This window comes from Hoplias malabaricus, chromosome 1 (assembly GCF_029633855.1).
Source record: "Hoplias malabaricus isolate fHopMal1 chromosome 1, fHopMal1.hap1, whole genome shotgun sequence".
Classification (NCBI taxonomy): Eukaryota; Metazoa; Chordata; class Actinopteri; order Characiformes; family Erythrinidae; genus Hoplias; species Hoplias malabaricus.
In genome coordinates this window covers 63921293-63942324 of record NC_089800.1, presented here as the reverse complement: position 1 = coordinate 63942324, position 21032 = coordinate 63921293, and the positions used below count along the sequence as shown (strand labels likewise).

Below are 21032 nucleotides of genomic sequence, written 5' to 3'. Positions count from 1 at the left end.
GAACATATCAGTGTTCTCCCCGTGTCCGCGTGGGTTTCCTCCGGGTGCTCCGGTTTCCTCCCACAGTCCGAAAACACATGTTGGTAGGTGGATTGGCGACTCAAAAGTGTCCGTAGATGTGAGTGTGTGAGTGAATGTGTGTGTGTGTGTGTCTGCCCTGTGAAGGACTGGCACCCCCTCCAGGGTGTATTCCTGCCTTGCGCCCAATGATTCCAGGTGGGCTCTGGACCCACCGCGACCCTGAATTGGATAAGCGCTTACAGATAATGAATGAATGAATGAATGAATGAATGAACATATCAAATTTATGGGCAATAAGCATTTTGAACGAAATAAAAAACGAGAATAGGTCAACTTAATATCAGTTATGTGCTTTAATAGGCTACAGGTGAAAACAGCGCAGTGGGGGCTTGGGGCAGGTCACAGCAGCTCTCTGTGATTGTAGCAGTAGGTGAAGGAGGGGTGGTGCTGTGTTAAACTTCGGCCATGTTTTCCTTCAGCTGAGTGTTTCCTTTATTGTGTCTTCATGTGTACAGAATTCTCGCTTAATTTTTCTTTATTTTTGCCTCTGGATTTAGTCCTAATGGGCTTCGAAGTATTTCATGGGCTTGATTTTGGCTTGTTTTTCTCGTTTTTGCTTTGTCCTTTTTATAATGAGATCCAAATTTCTCACGTCTGTCACTAGCCTTTGCTTACATCCAGTAAGAAACTGAAACTGGGTTTTCTTTACACGGATTTCTAAAAAAAATTGGGGATCGCATTCCCTCCCTGGAAAAAAGTAGAGGAACGCTGTCCCCCACGGTGTATGCATAGCACATTGTATTTTTCTACAAAACAAATGAATTTCATTGAGGGATAATTGTGGAAAATGTGACACATAAAGTAGATATTCAGTTATAAATAAATTCTGTAGTTTAATTAAGTAGTACATTTTTCAAGATTATTTGGTGTACCACCTCTTGCTGCTTTATGTACCATTGGTAGTACACATACCACAGTTTGAGAACCACTGGCCTAGAGTAATACAAAGTATGCAGAGCAAGAGTTTTCTTGGTTCTGTGCTCATTTTTTGATCCCTGTTAGAAAAGACACACACATACATCTTCAAGAGTATCTGAAGAAAAACAAAGGGAATGATGTTCCAACAGGGCCTGTCTATGTTGCTCTACAAGAAAATTGCTCCATGTCTCAGATGTTCAGCTCCAACAAAAATCAGAGAGGTTAAAAAAAAAATGTTTATTCATTCTTACAGTCATGTCTATAAATACTGCATTTTTATGCTCCAAAACCTTTAAAGTTGTAATTATTTTGGTAAGCCCTGTAGTTATACCTGTGTCCTGGTAACGTGTTGAAATACTGCTGCCTTTAAAGCCTGGGTCTAATGTGACAAATTCAAATGAAATGTGAGGGGACATCCCCAAGACTGGCTGCTGCGTAACGACTAATCCTTTCACTTCCGGGGTCTTTGCTGCATATGGACCCTGGTTCTCCACTCTGCCTTGGTCTGGAAACCCAGTATTGATCAGGACAGCAGTCAATGCCCATCAGGAGGAACCGGACCGGGCCATTAGAGGGACAGTCAATGGCCCGAGGCAGCGAGGGGTAACTTTAGCACGGCACATCGACGAGAACCTAATCCCTCTCTAAGTGGCCGCTCTGATACTGCCCTGCACTTTCTCAAACGCTTCCCTTCTTCCCACAGCAGCACGTCAGTGGGTTTTGGAAGAGGGGGGGCGAGGGGGCATGAGGTGGGAGGGTTTGTCTGGAGTCGAATAAAACTACCACTTACACATTCGCAGGCTTCAATCGCCATTATTATTACTGTACAAACTAACTGCAGCACGTGTCTGAATGTAAAAGAGAAGAGCAGCACACTGCTGTACATATGTAGAGTCTGTAGGATCTCTAATCAATCACAGGATATGGTGTAAAGAACTGGGACATGGTTTCAGTGTAAAAGCCAGAGAGCTCAGATGTTTGAGGTTCGATAAACGAAGGCTAAAACATAGACTAATCGCAGTATGGGCTTTTGTAATTCAAGACTCTACACATTGCAAATAAGCTCTCCATGTAGGTTCAAATGTAGGTTTGTGCCTACATCTATGAAAGATTAGTCTGTACTCATCTAGGAAGGCTGTGTGAACATTACTGTGAGATTGTGGTTGCATTCAGCCAGAGAGATATGGTCTGCCATGATTAATGCATGATTAATTGTGTAGCATTTATATCTTGTGTCATGATTTGTTTTAAAATTGTATGTTTGGAAGCTTCTGAAGACTGCAATGACACAGTCGCTTGCCCAACATCTTCTAATGCAACAGACTCACAGCACTTTTGATATTTTTAACGATAATGAATGGGCTAAACAGCTACAGGCTATGTGGGTGGTCTTACATTCATTTTTACTTCATTGTTGTGACATCATAAAATAACGTCTTCAAATCAGGCATTTGTTTTTTTAATAGCTAATTTTCCCAATATGTACTAATCATAAAACAAACAATTCAGTGTGACACTTGACAATATATAAAACTTCATGAAGAGCAAATGGAACTGCATAAAACATACAGTCATACCCATTGGGGCTTGGGGAATTCACACACAACACAATGCACTGCTGCTACGGAGTAGAAAATATTTGCTGATATAAAAACATACAAGACAGTAAATGCTCATGCAAACAAACATCACAAGGAAAAGGATGCAAAACAAACAGGCTGGCCCCTCTCTCTTTATTCTTAGCATTAGCAGTTAGCGACTGAGTTGGTTCCTGCGGCCGATGCTCAGCGGAGAGCCTAGTGGTCAGCGGGTGGCGAGCGGGGCGCATGCTAATTAGTGCTCAGCTGAGGAATGAGCACGCATTAGCCACGCGACTAATCAATGGGAAAAACCACTGAGCAAACTCCTATTCAGCCATTTATTTTTAGTCCCTGCTAACCTCTGTTCCCCAGCTCTCATTAGCAGCTTAAATCTTGAAGGGGTGTGTGTATATTTGTGTGTGCGTGTGTGTGAGGGGTATATATATATATATATATATATACACATACATACATACATACATACATACACACACACACACACAATTTTACCTCACAGACGGTGTCAACTTTATATTAAAACCTATCGACTGCGATAAACTGGTATAATCGCAATAAAATACCTGAGGTTCATGCTACGATGTGAGAAATTAGCACTAGTGTGCTGATCACGACAGCAGAATACGAGTGCCTATAGCTCAAGTTATAGAACTCCCTCTCATGTATTATTGCTTAATTAGGTTTATGGTAAAGTTACCTTCTTTGACAGTAAAAAAAAAACTCCAACATTGTTTTATTGTTGAGTCACTGATAGCATCTTTCAGCATAATGTTTTCAATGAGGGCTTGAGTAAAGCCAAAAGTGTGACAGTGGTACAGCTGCAGTGTTTTTTCCCCTTGTTTACCCATACAGCCTGTCATTCTCTCTCTCTCTCTCTCTCTCTCTCTCTCTCTCTCTCTCTTTAAGCCTCCCCCTTACACCCCTCCCTCTCTCCCTCCCTCCCTTCTCCCTTATCTGGTGTTCTTTTGGGAATAGCAGCGATTAACTAAAGTAAACTTGGCTTTACTTATCATATTGTGCCCAGGAAGGCCTGGAAGGACCCGAGGAGAAAATAATTCGAATGCAAATGTTGAACCCTGAGCCCTGAACATTGTTTTGGCTCGCGCCAGCTTTCCGTTAGCAAGGGGGTTGTGGGGTTTGTTAGGGATTTGGACGAGTGAGGGGCAAACCCCACTTCCTGTCCCAGACCATCCCTCTTATCCAGAGAGAGAGAGAGAGAGAGAGAGAGAGAGAGAGAGAGAGAGCGCAAGAACATGTTCTGCTGGATGTTGGGGATTTCGTTTACAATGCAATTTCTTCCATTCCTTCCCAATTTCACAGATTGGACAGAGGGAGAGAGGGGGTGGGGGCTGAGAAAGAGATGACTGTGAAAAAGAGAGACTTAAGCCTATGGTGGCTGGAACTAGGGCTAAATGCTGTAATACGCTATTAAATGTTTAATCCCAGCTGGGGGTAAGAGGTCGCTCTCTCTGGAAGATACAGTGAGAGATCAATGGCTTCACACAGCAGTGTTTTCTATTCACACACACAAACACACACACACACACACACACACACAGAGTGCAAAACAAACCCAAACAGCCAACTGATTTCAGCAAGAAAAGAGAAGGACTATTTGCGACAGAAACCCTGAAATGTAGGCTGAACAGAAAAATGTCCAGAGATTATACACAGAAAAGCAGCACAGCTCCATTACAGGAGAACAGCACAGGTCACTATATCAGACTTTAGACTGATTTAGACACTTTCGAGCCACATTAAAGCCACAGAGAATGCCTGGCACCAGGGGACACGGAGTAAGCAGAAAGTCTATTGACCCAAACCTGAGTAAAGCAGTGATAAACCCGAGTGAGACTGAGAGAAGGCGAAGAGTAAGCACAAACTCACAACACAACATATAACACCAATCCATCACACACATCTGTATTATTTACAACAGCTTTCCTTCTCACAACATGGTGCAGGGCCCAGTGTCATGTGGAGACAAATACATACAGATTCTGTATATCCAAATATTTGTGGGCATATTCACGTAATTCACAGTGTATAATCCCAGTACAAAAACAAGCATTACGCTCTGGAGCAGCTGCACACGAGCCTAAGGAATACATCCTGGAGGGGGCACCAGTCCTTCACAGGGTGACACACATTCACACATTCACTTACACACACAAACACATGGACATTTCTGAGTCGCCAGTGTGTTTTGCACCTGGAGGAAACCCATGCGGACACAGGGAGAACACACCAAACTCCTCACAGACAGTCACCCGGAGCAGGTCCCTGGAGCTGTGTGACAATGACACTACCTGCTGTGTCACCATGCCGCCCCACTGCCCAATTAAACAATTCTGGACAAATTCTCCTGACACAAACCTTCTTCATTGTGGACAAATTAGAAAACACATATGTAAGGTGAGTGTCATTTCAGTTAAAACTATACCATGACCAACACAGATGTTTTGCTCTTCTGTACAATCAACTTTGACCGATTTTCGGCAGAAACTACTTAGCCATTTAGCTAGTTCTCCCTAACCCTAACCAGACAGCCAGCTTAAGCCTGTCATAAGTCCATTTCACACATGCACGGTAACCTAGAATTTTTCGGGAGTTTACCTAGAGGAGCTGTATGCATGAACACGAACACCCACAACATTTGTCCTGGACATTAGACTGACTTTATTGCCCCCAGAGACTCTGGGTAAAGTCAGTGTCAGTGCATGTGAGAACAGAGCTGGATTTTCTCCTGCACACGCAGCACAGGCACCGCTCCACATGTGTCTGACACAGGGAACCTCCTGCTGTGCACTGCATTTGTGAAAGGACCACTCCGGGACATCTCCGGACCTGATACTGTTAAGTTTCTCTGGAGTTTCTAAGAAGTTCACATATGAAAGGAGCTATTATCCATGCATTATACTTGTTACCACTTTAAGAGAGATGCCAAAAACCACCAAACATAAAACACAGAGGTTAATCCCAAACCACTCCAAACTGCCCATGTACTGAACTACACAAGTCATGAAATTACTGAATCTAGATCTTAGTAGTGCAATATATATTTCTAATACAACATAATCATTATATATTCATATGTGGAAATCTGAAATCTAGTGCTAGTTGTTTTCACGTGGATCACCGTGTTTGTCCACCTTGTAGATCTAGTCAGAGAGAGTAGCTCATCTGTTGCTGCACAGTTGTGTTAGTAGTCCTCTAGTCCTTTATGACTGGTCACTGGACACTGTCCACAGGATGCTGTTGGCTGGATGTTTTTTTGTTTGGTGGACTAAATCCAGCAATGACACTGAGGGGTCTGAAAACTCCAGCAACACTGTTGTGTCTGATTCACTCGTACCAGTATAACACACAATAACAGTGATAGTAACACAGTAGTGTTACTGCATGGCTGTGGTCCACAAGCCAAAAACTTCAACATTATAATCACTTAGTTCAGAAATTTCAGAGGGAAAAAACCTATGAGATAAAAGCTGGTGTGCATGTGTGTGTGTGTGTGTGTATGAAAGGGGTGAGGGGGGTGGGGGTGTAATAAGAGGGAGGAAGAGTTACTTAGAGAAAGAAAATAGAGCCCCCCCTCCAGCATGCTTCCCCCTTATTGGTGATTAATCAGCCCACTCACAGCCTGGTGCACATTAACCAGATAATTAATAATTTCTTAGGGGATGAGCGCTTGGCAAGTGTTTTATCAACCTGAGCAAGAGGGGGAGGGGGAGGTACACTGCAGAGAGAGAGAGAGAGAGAGAGAGAGAGAGAGAGAGAGAGAGAGAGGAGTGTGTGTGTGTGTGTGTTGTTAGTGGTGGGGGTTATGGGGGCTTGAGAACCATGGGATCATCATTATCATCTGGAATGAATATTCATTAGGATTTGAACCCACAACCCACTGGTAATGAGTCCGGAGCCGGGCGCACTAATCCTCACCTGTGGGCACCTCACCTGCATACCCACACACATACACACTCACACACACACAAGCACACAAACACACTTCTGTCCCAAGTATACTTTTAGCTTATTTTCAGATTCCAGAGATGTCACGACCGTCCAAGGTGTGAAAACCCCTTGGCTTCTTTCTAAAACGTTTCCACTGTTACTTCTGAATTAAGTACAGAGAAAACTTCAGTGTCCAAATATTTGTAGACATCATGCATAACGAGTAAATTCAGCTCCTTTAATCTGCACAAGTTGTGAACACCGATGTTGAGCTTCATTAATCTCCACAAAAGAGGATGCTCTGGAGCAGTTGCCCCTAGCTTATGCTCAATGCCAAGTGTGGGCAAAGGGGGTTACAAGAGGGCATGGGTTTGTATTGTGTTGTGGAGTAGTAGAACTGGGATCTCTGGAGTGACGAAGCTGCATCTAGTACATTTGACATGAGCTGGACTGGTGTCTGAGATGCAAAACTAATTTTCCAACATTGAAACCTGACTTCACAAATGTTTTCGCGATTGAATGCCATCCAAACCTCACAGCAAAATCTAGTGCTATAAAATAATATAATCTCCTGTTTACTTATCAGTACTGACTATAGAAAGATCTGATTGGTGGAGCTTTTCTGTTCCCAGTCTAGGGAAAACACTCTGCAGATTTCTGTGTTTCCTCTTATCTAACACACCTGATTCAACTCATTAAGTAATTAACGAGCCCCAGGTGTGCTGGGTCAGGTGTGTGGAGCAGAGAAAACTACAGAACTGCAGAGTATGAGCTGTGTTTGGGAAACACTGCGGTAGATCTTCAAGAATGCTGTTCCAGAGCACTTTCAAGCACATCTGGTGCTCCTTTAAAAACTAAGATTTGATCATTAAAATATTGATAAAATGTTAATTTGATTATTATATGTTACACACAATTAATACAGTTTCTATAACTCAATTATCTGTACATTTTGAAAAATAATAAAAAAAACAAACAGAAATACAGGTTATATTAGTGCTGTCAACAGTTACACATTAACGTGTTAAGTTTAACTTTTTTTTAAAGCAAACTAATCATTGAGGTAAACACAGTGTCACTACTGTTGAGTTCAGAAGGTAGATTACAATATACTTCCATAAAAATATGTATTAAATCTCATAATTAACTCACCCCCTCCTCTTTGTGTTTTCTCTCTCTCTCTCTCTCTCTCTCTCTCTCTCTCTCACACACACACACACACACACACACACCGTGAGCCTTGATTTTCTCCATTATAGCATCCAACCTTCTTTACATCCATTGCTAAAGCTCTCTTTGCTAATTAAGAGATTCTAATTAAACAATCTGCACAGAAATTTTATTAAAATAAAAACAAAATGGTTTCCTCGAGCCAGTTGGTCATGCATATCACACTACACCTTTATTTATTTTTGTATCTCCCTCCCAAAACTGCAAGGAAGAACTAGCATTTCATACAGTGATAAAACTGTTCAAACTGATTGACACTGCTAGCTTTTATAAAGAAGTGCACAGATCTAGAGGTCTAAGGAAACCAGTTTTCTATTGAAAACCATTTCCCACTCAATGGAAACCACTTAAATGGAAACCAGATTTCCACTTGATGGGGGGAGAGAGAGGGAGGGAGAGAGAGAGAGAGAGAGAGAGAGAGAGAGAGAGAGAGAGCGAAACATAGAGAAAGAGAACAGTTTTTCTCCATTGGCACTGTAAGTCTTGTCTCTCAGGGCTTACACGTTAATCCAGTGACTCCTTAGTCTGAGAGTTCCCTTGACACTGCAGTGAGAAAACTAATGTCCAATACACTCACAAATCATTCCCTGCAACACACTCCTTTGCATAGAACACAAAACCACAAAACATCTGCACTTTGTGACTGAACCAAATGTTAATTTCAACTACTTTCCCCTGCAACAGGAAAGCTTTACTGTTGGAACGTTGCTATGAGCCATAATTTAGGTCAAGTATTGATATCAGACTATTAGTTCTGGACCCCAACTTATCCCAAAGGTACACTCAGAAAAAAAGGTACGGTAGAGGTACATTATTGTTCAATAAAGGTAGACACCTTTAAAGGTACAACATTGGTTTTAAAGTCTATTGGTGTTCCCTAAAGCTATATTACAATCTCTTCTCCAGGAGAGGTGAATAATTGTAATATTTCATTACAGAACTGTGTAAAATAAAAAGAACATAATATAATCCTTGGAGATGAAAATTGGGCATATTAAATCAACAACAAAAAAAAGTTTAATCCTAAATGAATATAGAACATGGTACTTTTATGTTCCCTCACTAAGATGCTGAATATTTACCCTTGAAACAGACTGAGAGTGTACCTGTACTGCAGACACTTTGCCTTGGTGAGTTTAGGCCTATGTACACTAACTCCTTGTGCTTTTCTATGGAGGTTATAGACACTGTAGATGGTTATTCGTTTTACCTCAATCCCGAATAAACTGGGACTGTATGTGAAGCACCAATAATAACAGAAAGCGATGATCCTGTTCCATTGCTGAAACCTTTTACTTTTTAAAGCAAGCTAAGCACTTTAATTCTTAAAGTCAGAAATAATTCAGATAGACACTCAGTCTGTTTCACTCTTTCACACACAAACGCACACACTCCAGCAGGGAGAGAACCTCCGAGGAACTGGGAGCTCCTTCCTTTCTTTATTTTTTTATTTTATCTCCACACGACTGTTGGAGACACAAGGCCAAGGTACAGAAAGGGGCGGGGCTTGGTTTGGAACCTGTTTCCCATCGTAGCCATGGCCCTCAGAAGAGAAACATCAAAAAGATCTTCAGCCCAAATGGAGAGTGACAGCTCCTTCATTTGTATTCAGCGTGACATCACAGATCTAAACTGGAGTCTTAAGGCTTCTTTAACTGTTTGTCAGGGGAGGCCCATTGTTCTCCTCCGCTCAGATCTCGGCTTCTGAGCCTCGGCTCCGTCTCCTCGAGACGCAAACGAGACGCACACTTTGAAGAGGCGTTTTGCTTCACGTTGCGAGTGCAAATGCGAACCGGGGCTGGCTGTCAAAAAACCTCTCAAATCCAGAGGAGAGAGAGAGAGAGATAGAGGTAGAGAAAGAGGTGGGGGGGGGGGAGCGGAGAAACAGGAACTGGGGAAGTCTGCACTGTATGTGTGAATGCAGAGTTTATTTTATTTGCCAAAGTGACGAATGTGCAAGAAATCTGCCAACAAGGTGAATAAAATGCGACATGTAATCCCTGTATGCTCCAGATATTCATCTCTTATCAGTTGAAATCATCTCCCATGCCATAAAACTATTATAAAATGAAGTCACAATAAAAAGGGAGTTTGTTCTTCTTTCTGAAAAGGTTTACATTTGATGTTGGAATATTGCTGTGAGGATTTATCCATCCATCCATTATCTGTAACCGCTTATCCAATTTAGGGTCGCGGGGGGTCCAGAGCCTACCTGGAATCATTGGGCGCAAGGCGGGAACACACCCTGGAGGGGACGCCAGTCCTTCACAGGACAACACAGACACACACACATTCACTCACACCTACGGACACTTTCGAGTCGCCAATCCACCTGCAACGTGTGTTTTTGGACTGTGGGAGGAAACCGGAGCACCCGGAGTAAACCCACGCGGACACGGGGAGAACACACCAACTCTTCACAGACAGTCACCCGGAGCGGGAATAGAACCCACAACCTCCAAGCCCCTGGAGCTGTGTGACTGCGACACTACCTGCTGCGCCACCGTGCCGCCCCTGTGAGGATTTAATGTTTTTCAAATGCATAAATATTAGTGAGGTCATTAGTTGTGGACCACCACTCCAAGAACCCCAAAGGTATTATTGGACAGATAATGAATACAGATCTATCAATACAGAGAAATCTGTTCCATTCTTCAAAAGCCAAATGCTCGGAAGGTTTCTATCCCTGTGGTCAACTCTTGGCATTGGGCAATGTTACCTGAGTATTTTGTCCAGCTGCTTCAGAGCATTCCATTTATTGAATGGAGCACCATCACTCTCTGAAACTTTCTACAAACTGCTTTAAAACTAGGGTAACACATCAGACACATATTTACTACTAGTTAATGTAATAACTTTTCAGAGAAGGACGTTTCCATTCACCACCACTAACACTGTCCACAATATTGACTGTAAGTTTATCTAGAGACACTTTCCATCACTTTGTTTGTGTAAATCGGTGGACTTCCCCTTTAAAGTCACAGACCTGATGTTTTTAGTGTACTGTAATTCAGTCTCAATGCAAAAGGCATTAGATCAATTTCACAGAGCTCCAAAAAGTAAATCTGCTCCAAAAAACTGCAGGCACACGTCTCATTAGGCCTGAACACCCAGTGCTCAATGCCAGCGCACTGCACACACGAGCAGAAGTCACACTCAGCTGCAGCAAAACTGCTTTGAAGTTCTACCCAACATTATAAAGGGTGTCGCTGCTCGTTTCAGATAACTAATGCTCTCACTCTTTATTTACTGCTGTTTACTGGCGTTTTGTTGAGTGAGAGAGATGGGTCACTAGAGAGAGAGAGAGAGAAAGAGTGAGAGAGAGTGTGAAAGCAAGAGCGAATGAGAAAAAAAGAGAGCGAGCGAGAGAAAGAACTGGTCGGCCCGGGTATTTAATCACCGTCAGTAGGTAAAATCGTCTGTGACAACTAATCCAAAAAGCTGATTATATTTATTTTGGCTACAGTGGCTGGTAATTCTTTAAAATCAACAAAGCCTTTTCATTAGCCCCCTGCTGTTGTCCTCAAAACAGATATTCTCCTGTTCCCCAAAGCACATAGTGCGTGCACACACATGCGCACACACACACACACACATGCGCACACACACACACACACACACACACACACATGCGCACACACACACACACACACACACACACATGCGCATCACATAGACACAAAGATGCCAAAAACAGAAGGGGGGGGGGCTAAATAGTGAGTGTAAATTGTGAGTGAAAGACCAAATGAGCAAAACAAAAAAGAGCAAGGGAAAACAGGAAGGAGGAGGAGAATGAAGGAAAGAAGGAGGGAGACACGGGGAGAGTAAGAGGTACAGCCCAAAATGCTGCCCTTTTTTCTAATTCCTCCATGTCTCGCACTAAGATCCCTCGAGATAACACACAGTAAAAACAGACACAGCTCCAGTCTTTAAATTGTTTACTCCACTTGTTTTGCTTATTATAATTATACAGCCTGATACACTATGTAGCCAAAAGTTTGTGCACACAAACTCATCAATATTTCTTCTGAAATGAAGGGTATTACCGTAATAAAGATGCTCTTCCTCTTTACTGCAGTGTCAGTCTGTGTTCTGCTAGGAAGGCATTACACTAGATACTGAAATATTTCTGAAATGATTTGAGGGTATTCAGCTGTATAATCATTAGTGAGGTCAGGTGCTGATGCTGGACGATTAGTTCTGGTGCTCAAACACCAATCCGACTAGATGTACTGGATGGAGGGCTGCTCCAGAGAACCCAGTTCCACTGTTTCACAATGTCTGTTTGTGTGTGTGTCTGTAGAAATATGTGTGTCTGTGTTAGTGTGATGGCAAAAGTGTGTGTGTGTTTGCAGAATTGCAGTTGTGTGTATGTGTGGGAGTTGGGGGGGGGGGGGGGGGGGGTTTGGGGCAAATAACCTAAAGCGCACAGACAGAAAATCAAGGGCAGGTGTCAGACACAAACTATTGCGTTAGTGTCAGAGTCTCTCTCTCTCACACACACACACACACACCACTTGAGGCTTTACCTTCACAGGCTTTCAATCATGACTCTGTGCTTACTCCAGAGACCGAGAGAATGGATTGAACAGCTGTAATCAGATCTGAGCTCTGTGTACAACAGACTCCTAAAGAGAGGAATTGCGGTATATGTCTAAGTTTTTAGACACCATTTATAACTAGTGAATTCAGTTAAGTCTGAATAGACACTGGCATTCAGTTGCACAAGCGGTTTGCATAAACTCTATAGAAAAACAAGACATGAAATAGACTGCTCTGGGGCAATATGTTTAATTTTAAAAGCAGGCGAGATGTGTTTAAAAAGCCCCAGAATTATTGGGATAATTTGTGATCCAGAATTAACTATCCAACATCTCACTAATGTTTTCATGGCCGCGAAACCTTCGCAGCAATTTTCACTGTAGGGGTGGGCGATAAAATAAAAATACATTATCAGGATTTTTAGAGATATTGAAATGAATCTTCCTTTGGAATCTTCAAAGAGCCCAACATCTCCATTAGGAAAATGATTAATTTTACTGCAAAACAAATTGTATTATCTAAGCTTAATAGCAACTTTTTACATCTTAACTTCCTTGACAAACTAATGTCATGCCCCTCTCCAAATGGCTTTTTACCCTCAAGAAACAGAAAAAAGTTCTGACTCACCTAGATTTATTCTGACATTTAGTCTTCTTTCTAACACAGTACTCTTTCCCTTTAAGGCCAACCTCCCTCCCCCTCCTGTGTTTAAATGGTCTGAGTAGGAAAAGGGCAGAGTGAAAGGCATCTAAGCTTTAAAAACGTATTTGTTGTTTTGATTGTTGTTTATTGTGATTGCTGTTGCAATAAAAAACTCTTCCTCGTCCCGCGTGGTCCGTGTCTGTTAGGTGCCGAAGCACGGTTGCATCCCTGTCTCCTTGGTTGAGCATCGCCCCTGATTGGTCTACAGACTTGAGTAATGTGTCGGTAAAGCTGAGAGCCCAAGCTACACGGCCATAGCAGAGATCCACGGGGAATATTTTTTAATTATTCTTTTATTTGTTGTACTTTCATTTTGAACTGCTGTATTTTTTCTTTTTGCAAGTACTCTTTACACAAACATCAATTATTTTGGTTTGATGTCACTAGTCAAACATTTTAGAGTACTGACTTACATTATCGGTGTCCCGAGACTCTGCCCATTCGACTGATGTGTAATATGTACACAGTATGTTGTAAGTAAGTAACTTATAAGAACTGCAGTGGACTGAATGTGCATTAGCACGATCCAATAATGTCCCTGTGATGGTGTATCACGGACAAATTCTTATCCTTCACGATCTGATATCATCATATCACACACCCCATTTCACCATATAGTAAAACCTTCCCAGAAGAGTGGAAAATAACTCCTGACTTCTACTCAAAACATGTTGGAAAAACGGAGTCCCCACAGAGTATACATGAACACTTATTTATATTTAGAAAAGTACAAACCCATCAGTACATACTGAAGTACATATACTTGAGTAAATTTAACAAGTTAATTGCTACCACAGGTTTGAGAGAGCTGCAAGTACAGCCTTTAGTCTTGGGACTAAAACCTTCACCTTTATCCGGTCAATGAGAGACCTGAGGTCTCAGATATTAACCTGTTCATAGAGTCTTCCACCAAGACATTTAGCTAAAGCACCAGTGAGAGGTAGGTATGTGTGTGTGTGTTGGCGAGGGGTGCACTAGAGGACGCTAATTGGTAACTGGGGTCAGTGTGGGGTGAGACCTAGAGAGAGAGAGACCTAAGGTTGATAAGTCTCTCTAAAAGCTAATCTGGTGGGATTTGCTGAGTAGGTGTTTCACACTTCACACTGATGTGTGCATGCAAGTGTGTGTGTGCGCACACGCGCAAGTCTGTGACATGTTTTTTATGTATGTGTATTTCTATGATGAGTGTATATGTGCCATAGTAGAGGTTAAGTGACTACTATGACTTATAAGACATTAACAGATAAATTGTGTGCGCTTCTAAGTTTGAATTCTGTAGTGTTTGTATGTGTGTTTGTGTCTTACTAGAGCTTAAATGAATTTGCCAACCTATGGATAAAGGTATGTGTGTGTGAGTGTGTGTGTGTGTGTGTGTGTTCCATTAGGTGGCTGGTGAAAGTGCTCTCGCACCACAAAACCTTTATCACCTGAAACCCGATCCACACTTTGTCCATTTAATATCGCTGTCTTTACACATCCGTCAAAGGTATCAATTCGTTTTAGGATGATGGGATGAGGAAGCTCTCTCTTACATTCCAGAAATTTCAAAAGAAAAGTCTAAAGCATTTGCTTCATTTTGAAAGTTAGTTTTTAGTTTAACAAACAAAACTGTATGTGTTTATTTATTAATGCTTTGAATACACACAATAAAGTCAAAAAGGCAGTGTATGCTTCTAAAATGAAAGGATATTAATCAGATGTTTATTCTAGTTTATACACTTCTAAGATGATTTTACACTAAATAGATGCTGAAATATATTTATGAAAATATAACTGGTTTCTGAGCTTATATCTGTGTAAATCTTTCTATTTTACATGTTAATACAATGCAAATCAACTAAGAAAACACTGATGTATATTAAAGCCCTTACAAAAAAGAACATTAACCATTATGTGTCCCACCTTTTGGACTCCTTATTTAAAGACAAATATATAAATAATAAAAACCCAGATACAGAACTGCTCCTAAATGACAGCTCACATTTAGTAAGTATTTTTAAAAATTAGAATCACGGGTTGTGGACACCAACAATGGGAGCATTTCTTAGCCATTAAAAAAGCTTGAAAGCCTGAAGTAAAGTGGAGAGTTATTAAGTGCGCTTGACCACAGGACCCTCATCATTTACGCTTTCTCTGGTTTGTTTTATTCTTTTGGGCTGGTGAATATTAAGCAGGGTCTCGGGTCAGAGGAACAGACTCAGAGGCGTTTCCCATTCAGTTTAAAGTAGAAAAACCATATGTCCACCACTTAATCCATGATCTTCCAGTTCTATCCCAAACATTTTTTTTTACATATGGCAGTGTTGCCTCTATCCATACTTATAAAAAAATAAAATAAAAATAAGGTTTTTAATCATCATAAGCCCTAAATCAGTGTGCTGTGATCAGTGGAACGTCCCAGAATATCCAGCATCTACAAGCACAGGAGCTGAAGAACATACTACTCTGTTATTCTCATTTGAATATATTTGGTCTAAAATTAAAAATTAAAGGGCGAAAGTGAGTGGTGCTACCCAATCACAAAGCAGTAGCTACTACACCACGATATTACACACAAAAAGGGAAATAATGGTGCTTTTTCCAACTGAGTTGGATCGGCTCGACTCACGTTTAGCTTGTCGCATTTCTACTCGCACAGCTCAGTCAAATGGAGCTGGTGACGTCACAAATCCTCATTTCTAACGGGAACCGCAGGCTTTCAAAACCACAACAACAACGGCAGTAAACCTAGTTTACTAATTGTGTATTCATTTGTTAATTTATTTTGTTGGTATTTTTTGACTGAATACAGCTCCACAGTAATCTGGCCAATATGTGCACTGTAGGGTTTACACATCTTGATTTAGTACCTACTCCACGCAGTTGGAACCATAACTGACTGTTATCAGAGCAAAGCCAAGTCGATTCAAGTTGTGTAGGTCCAAAGCAGTGGAAAAGTGCCGTAAGAGACTAAATATGAACAGAGGAGAAATTAAATTCATTGTTGACCGGTGCATGCACTAATGTATTCCAAACTACTAAGGGAAACATAAGCTCATCAATAGTGAAAATCTTACTTAAAGACAATTCCTTTATGCCCTGTGATATTTCTTCACATTATGAAATAGCAGTTATTCTGACACAGAGTTTCTGTATTAAACCTTTTGCAAACATGGGAGCCCCGATGTAAGGTTTAATTCGGGGCTAGAAAGCAAATTGATTTTGTATTATTTCATCAAATATATGTAATATTAATGCATCATATTGCTGGACATGACACTACTTCAATACCAGGTATCAGTACCAAGCTGGTTGCACTGGGAAATGCAGAATCAGAAAATGGAGGGGAATAAAGACAACAGATGCAATTCTGTAGCAAACGGAACCTGCAATAACTCAGAGCTGCTAGTAGTGCCATGCAACAAATTTTCTAGCAACTCTTGCTCATTTCATGCAGCTAGCAGTAGATTGTAAACCCAATTGTAAATGCAGTTTACATCCCTTTATTTAACATAAACTAGATTTTACTTTCCTTGCTTAAATGGAAAATTTCCTCCCTCCATTTTCTTTCCATTGGTTAAACGTCCTGGTCCACATTCCTAAAGTTGGTTACACATTTTAAAAGCCAACCTTAAGATTCCAGGATAAACCAAGTAAATTCTTAAAATCTGCTGAAAGGTGGCTCATAATGTGGTATTTTAAAGAATTTCTACACTTAAAAATAAGGGTGTAAATATTGGCTTTAGTGTGCATTTTCCTAATGCTTAGCTAGTTTCAGGTAAATATTTTTCCGTTACTGCATAACAGGGCCATTTAGTTAATTTAGTACTATATTTTTTATATAATTTAGTACTATATATATCATATAAATCTTCTGTTAAAATGTATATATTTGGCACAAGTAAATATTATACAACATTTGTAGACATTTTATATGTTTTTTATGTTTTTGATTTTGTGTTCACAGATATGGGGCTCATGCAGCTAGACGGTGGCCCCCACCCCCAACCCATGACCAGGGCAGTACCATTTACTGTATTAATATTTTGAGACGGTATGATGGTATGAAAATGTGAATACCACACATCCCTATGGCTGACTATTAATGTTGGTAGTCCAGTGTTGTTGGGTTTTTTTGTTTGTTTGTTTGTTTTTTGGAGTTACTTTTAGATTATCATTTTAAGTAAAGTGCTTCAATTAAAGCAACAATATGTAATTAATTCCTGTAATTAATCTCCACTTACCACTCCAAAGCTGGCCTGCAGCTTGAAAGTCTGCCCAGCAAGATGACATTATTGGTTCCTTAGGTTCATTATGACAGAAGAAAACGGTCTCTCTGAATACACCCATTTAAAACCGTCTTTGGAACACTGCAGTTTTCTAGTGGAAATGCGAAGCCTTGTTATTGTCTGTTTATTTACCTCCTCTAACAGAAATTAAAAACAACATGTAAAAAGATATGGGTTTTATATATATATATATATATATATATATATATATATATATATATATTTTTTTTTTTTAGCATGTCCCTCAACACAATGCTGCTCACCTTCAGTTGTGAGTAGAACTAGGTTTGTCTTAATTGAGTAAACGTTGAATAAATAAATTTATGATATTAGCTAAGTTAGCTAGTGATAGCTAGCAATACTAGGGGAGCTAGCTAAAGCACTCTCTCTCCACTAGACTAAATTAACGTTCATTTCCACGACTTACAAACTACACCTTTTATTTTGAAAAATTAGGTGAAACACTGTACCTTTTCCTATTATCTATTCTGCTTTCTTTTCGTTTGTGGAAGCCAGACTTTTCAATAGAAATGTATGAGACTATACTCAGCAAATTACCCCTGCAAATTCACTGCGACCAACTAGCGGTCTGCCTGGATTAAATGCTGGACCAAACCACGTCATGTAAGGGAGGGGGTGGGTTGAGTAAAAGACGCTCTCAGTTTTACCTTGAGCCTAATACATAAAAAAAGAATGAGAAACTTATCTAATAAATGTGCTGTATAAATAAACAAAACGCCTCATTTTATCTAATGTCACTATTTTTAATGTTAAAAAATAACTACTTTTCTAGTACCTTTTAGGGCCACTGTAAGTCATGACCGTGAAGCTCAGTCTAACTTCTCCTCCTCTAAAGATGGTATCGCCATCTTCGTTGCTCCTGTAAATATCTGAGTAAATGGAACTAGTTACTCCTCACACTGTACGGAGACAGAGAGCGGTTTACAACTGAGTCAACATCTCTCTCTCTCTCTCTCTCTCTCTCTCTCTCTCTCTCTCTCTCTCTCGCTCGCTCTGTCTCTCTCTCTCTCGCTCGCTCGCTCGCACGCACGCACGTACACACACACACATTGTTTTTTCATATTTACTGAAGCCAGTGAATATTTTGAAATTTCTGCCACGGCTGAGAGAGAAGAGAGACATTAATAATTTAGAGGAGGTAACCCGACACTTCCTCTGTTCAGACAAATCTGCAGGACTCTCCCAGGGGAGGATAAAAAATGAATTAGCTAGAATTTATTAGAGTGTGTTTGAATGAGAAAACACACACACACACACATAGACATACTGTGACAGGACATGAGGCTATATGTTCTGTATTATGTATTTTAAGCAACAATAATATGCATACACTTAAAAAATGTATATATGATATACGATATAGTGAATCTATATAAACATCTGTATTCTTGTTCTGAAAATGTTTCAATACATGTAAGATAAATGATCAATTTTTAGATGTTTCATGTGTTTAAAGTGATTCTATGTTGTGAATATTTCGTCTGAAAGTAAATTTGCTTATATTTTTGTGTTTGTGTATATGTGCATGTGTATTGATTTCATTCAAACCCCGGGAAGCACAAAAGAAGCAAAGAAAAAGCAGGCTAGAATCAGGGGCTTTGGTGGGGTGCTTGCTTTAAAAAAAAGACAAAATATAAAAACAAAAACAAACATGCAAAAAGAAAAAAAAGGGGGTCATCAATAAAATAGATCTTTTCATATGTGCATTTCAGTCTTTGTCTGTTGTCAGAGATAGAGTCAGAGAGTCTGGAGAGGATTTTGTTGGGTCACTGTAGAGTTCTTCACTTTTACAAGTTTCATGTACATGTTATCTTCAATTTCAACTGACTTTGTATTAAAGTATACGTCAGATATTTATCAGTTTACATGACACATCCGAACATTTGTGGACATCTGCTCCAGCGTTTCCTTGGACACCAATATGGGATTTGTTCCTTGTTTTACTATAGTAACAGTCTCTAATCTTCTGTGAAGGCTTTATAGCTGATGTCTGAACATGGCTGTGAGGGTTTGGTGGCCTTCCACATAAACATTTGAGAGGTTGGCTACTGATGTCGGATGATAAGTTCTGAAACAAAAAATAAATAAATAAATAAATTCTCCTAAATGTATTGGATAAAGCTACATGCTTCTACACAGTTCCACTGTATGGGGACTTATGTTCATGTGCAGCTACTCTTAATTGTCTCGTTTCCTTTTGATGCTTTTCTATATTGATTATACACACTGCATTTTGTATTAACGATGATAAAAAACAAACAGAAAAAAAGTGTCATACAATAATTAAATCAAATTAAATTAAATTACATTTTTTCAGGACCTCCTGGAGATCTCCACTCTTCTAAATGAGAAACAAGGCAACAGTACAGTACCTGCCACACAGCAAGGAAATGTAAATGTAAATATAAATAATATTAATATTAGGACTAATATTAAAATCATAAGGTTATTCCCCTTCAAAACAGCAATCACACTGTAGCTAGAGTAATCTGCAGCAGACTGCAGGAGATCTGCATGACAGAGCTGATAGATAACCTACTTAAAAACCTTCTGACAGCATTGTCCAGAGAGCAATTATTCAGTGTATGTCTTTGTCTTAGTGAGGGAAATGACAGAAAGAGGGATCATTTCAAAAAGTATAAACTTTCCAACTGATAGAATTTCTTAATAATGCATATTAAAAATATATTAATTCAGGTCTCTGTTTGTGGCCATGTGGCATTGGCACCTACATGAGCTTTTCATAATACTGGACATGAATGTAAAGAAACAGCATTACAGTGTCAGTTGCCATGGCACATTCTGGGGTGGGACTGATTGAAAAAGCAGTCATGCTGGAATAAGCTTTTATAGATGATTATGTGGGCTTTCTATTAAATGCTTGTTTCACCTTAAGAACCTTAAGAATGAACTCCTGCAGTAAGGTGAATATTACAGAGTGTTCTACCAACAGTCTCAGGAAGAGTAATATTATACATTACTTTTGCAATGTATGAAGGGTTTATTTATTTTTTGTTGTGGGGGGGCATATGTGTGTGTGTGTGTGTGTGTGTGTGTGTGTGTGCGCATGTGTGTATCCCCTTTTATCTCTCTGACAAGGAGGCATTCAATGCACGTACCAATTACGCTTCCATCCCGTCTGGAGCTGAAGGCATGGCGATGCAATTTTCACATTATAATCAAAACCATAGCAGAGAGCCCGGGCCATTAGAGAACAATTTCAAGTGTTTCTCAGCAAGACGATGATTTCGGAATTGCACTTACATACGAGTGCTTACCTCTGCGTGAGTGCACCTGCCTTTCTCCTCCCCCTTTACCCAGTGAGTGAGAGAGAGAGAGAGAGACCAAGAGAGGGTGAGAGAGCGAAAGAGGAAGAGAGACGACAAAAGAAAACAACTTAACAGCCGAGGTATTGAGGTGTAATTTGAGTTTATCTGTGTGGACAGATAATGACAGCTTGAACTCCATTTAGAGTCGCCGGAGCTTCAAAACCTGTACTTTAGCCCCACTGCAGCCACACACACACACACACACTCACACACACACACAGCCCCAAAACATGAAAGTCTAATGTTTACAGATTACATCCCCCCAGTGGCACATACAGCAGCAATTCAGGGCAAAAGAAAGAAAAGGTAGAATTTGCGACAGATCGCTGTTAAATGCCATGTATTTGTCCTAACGGCCTCAGAAACCTTCACTTTTAAAGGAGTCCAGGCTGGTA

The 21032-nt window shown here is 40.4% G+C and overlaps 1 protein-coding gene across 4 annotated transcripts in view; it reads right to left on the bottom strand.

Annotated features, from left to right (window-relative positions):
- The window catches only part of esrrga (estrogen-related receptor gamma a), a 161256-nt gene extending 143415 nt beyond the window's left edge, over positions 1-17841 (bottom strand). For all 4 annotated transcript variants that reach the window (XM_066681455.1, XM_066681430.1, XM_066681446.1 and 1 more), the window contains exon 1: positions 17758-17841. The gene's annotated coding sequence lies outside the window, so the exon portion shown is untranslated. The remainder of the gene's footprint in view (positions 1-17757) is intronic.
- Positions 17842-21032: the final 3191 nt, after the last annotated feature.